The sequence below is a fragment of the Arachis ipaensis genome, chromosome B04 (genome assembly GCF_000816755.2).
Source record: "Arachis ipaensis cultivar K30076 chromosome B04, Araip1.1, whole genome shotgun sequence".
Classification (NCBI taxonomy): Eukaryota; Viridiplantae; Streptophyta; class Magnoliopsida; order Fabales; family Fabaceae; genus Arachis; species Arachis ipaensis.
In genome coordinates this window covers 25,934,880-25,937,454 of record NC_029788.2, presented here as the reverse complement: position 1 = coordinate 25,937,454, position 2,575 = coordinate 25,934,880, and positions in this window count along the sequence as shown.

Sequence of the window (2,575 nt, the reverse complement as noted above, 5' to 3'; positions counted from 1 at the left end):
TGTTGAAAATTTTTGCTTTTTGTTTTGAAATTTTTTTTTCAGTCTTTTTGGATTATTATTTTTTATATTAATAAAAATATTTTTGTTGTTTTATTTTTAATTAAATATAACAGATTTATTTACTCTATCACTACTTAAAATATATAAGTATTTTTTCTTAACCTTTCATAGTTTGTAAGTTGTCATTTTTTAATACTATCAAAAAGAGAGGATCAAATACACAAAAAGATAAAAAATTTAAGAATTTGAAAAACATACTATATTGACCTTTGATTTTGTTTAAATGCTGATTGAATAAAAAGAAAAAGAGAAAAAAATTGATTTTTGAAATTTCTCATCAAACTTGTTAATTTTTAAGATAAAAGAAAGAAAAATAACTATAAGTGTAAAACTTCGTTTGCCCAACTTCTAAATCTCTCGACCACTACCTATACGCTATAGAGAACATTGATTTTTGGTTTATCTTTAATTTTTTCTCTTTTGCTTTCTCTTCTATTCTTGATTGGAATATGTGCAACGCACGGACGGAAAACAAATGTTGCTAAAATTAACCATCATGAGTTTCTCTCCAAATACCCTTGTTGACGGATTCAGAAAATTTTGGTAGTAGGAGCAAAATTTATATAACATAATAATAATTTTTATAATAAAAATAGTATGTGTACATAAAAAAATTAAATATTAAATTATCTATTAACCACTATATATCTGTGTATAAATAATTCTAGGTTTTATATTTTTTAAAATTAAGTAATTTTTCTTTTAATACTACCATCAAAATTTCTCTCTTTATATATATTACTAAACAATTATTTAAAAATTTACTTCTCAACACAATTAGAAGCCAACTCTTATTGATATTTATAGTTAAAAAAGTTCTTTCAATTAATACAGTTGCTACGCAAAAAATTAAAGCTAATTTTAGAAAATGATAAATAATATTTTGAGTTGATTTTTAAGAAAGAACACTAATTTTGTTTAAGTATGAGAATTGATTATTCTAACGAATATCTAATAAAAAAATTTTAAATTGACAATTAAGTACCAATAATTGAGTAAAAAATTATTGTGGGGTCAAATTTAATAATCTAATGAGAAAAAATAAATATTATTATCATATACTACTTAAAAAAATTTTAAATTATAGTGGGGGCACTTGCCCCACAACATTACACTTGGATCCGTCCCTGCCTTGTAAGCCCTAACGCATCTTCTAGCTTATGCGTTTCTTATTTTCGGTGACTCACCGCCAAGGTTAAATTTTTTCGAATCCGTCGAAGACCATAACTTGTCCCCTCCCCGGCGACCCGGCTCTGAAACCGTCTCCAAAAATCCTTGTAAGGCCTACTGCTTCTTCTTTTAGCTCATGCGTTTGTATTTTTTTGAATTTCACTTCCAATTTTGCGTTATTTGTTCTGTTACTCGGTTTGTGTAATCATTATTCGTGGAAGAAGATTGTTTCAATTTCAAATGCAGTAGTTGATCATAGTTATTTATGGTGGTGTTAATTAGATTGATGGCCAGTGATGCATGCTCCTCGAACATGAGACGAAGCAGAGGTAGAGACGGCAGACAACACGAACTCAAAGTTGGATATGCAACCTTATGTTCGCTGCAACCTGGGGATGTAAAAGATGGTGTGGCCCCAAAATGGTTCTGCAGAAAATATGCCATCCGTTACATGTCGAAGAGAAATACCGACCCGAATAGGCTATTTTTTGGATGCCCATTTGTTAAAGGTAAGCACGCAATTCTTCATGTATGCGTACTAAGTTTATGCTAAAATTGGGTTAAATTTTAAATTTTTGGAATGGAGGTTTAGACTCTAGATTTTGGTGATTTTTCCTTACTCAAGTTGTTGTGGATGTGATTTTGAATTGTTGTGAATGACTTCACAATTAGATATGAAAATGATTTGATTTCGTAAGCGGTCAGCTGCTTAATTGGGTTGAATTTGTATATGATTTGATATTGTAGCCGGTTAATTTTGAAGAATGATTGAGAATTGGAAGAAAGTTGATTTTCTTTGTCTAGAACTATCTCCAAACAAACAATCATCATTTATCTTTTGTAACTCTGGAGCAATTTAATAACGATGCCATGCTATTGTCTTTGACAAACAAAACAAAGAAGGAAATTATTTTTAAGTTTCTGAACCTATTAGAAGTGATTGTGGTTCTGATTTTGATCTAATCATTAGACTTTGTTGATGAAGCCTCCTTCTCTCTTGTCGCTGCTTCTCTATTCTTCTTCCTCAACTCTGCTTTTCTACTCTTTTTGTTCAGCAGCTTCTCTAGGTTTACTATTCTTTCCTCTACATAAGCAATCAAGTTATCCAGTCTCGAATGTTCTTCAACATCATTCGGCTTGCCGTCACCCAATCCCCTTGTTAGCTCCACCGCTCTGACCCTTACAATGTGGTTATCAACCCAGACAAAGAATTTACAATGTGGTTGTGTCTCCTAAATCGAATAGAACATAATGAATGTATGGTGGTACAAAACACTCCAATTCAATCTAATTCACATATATCACTATAATTAATCTCTAAATTCTAAATCTAAAAAAATCCAGC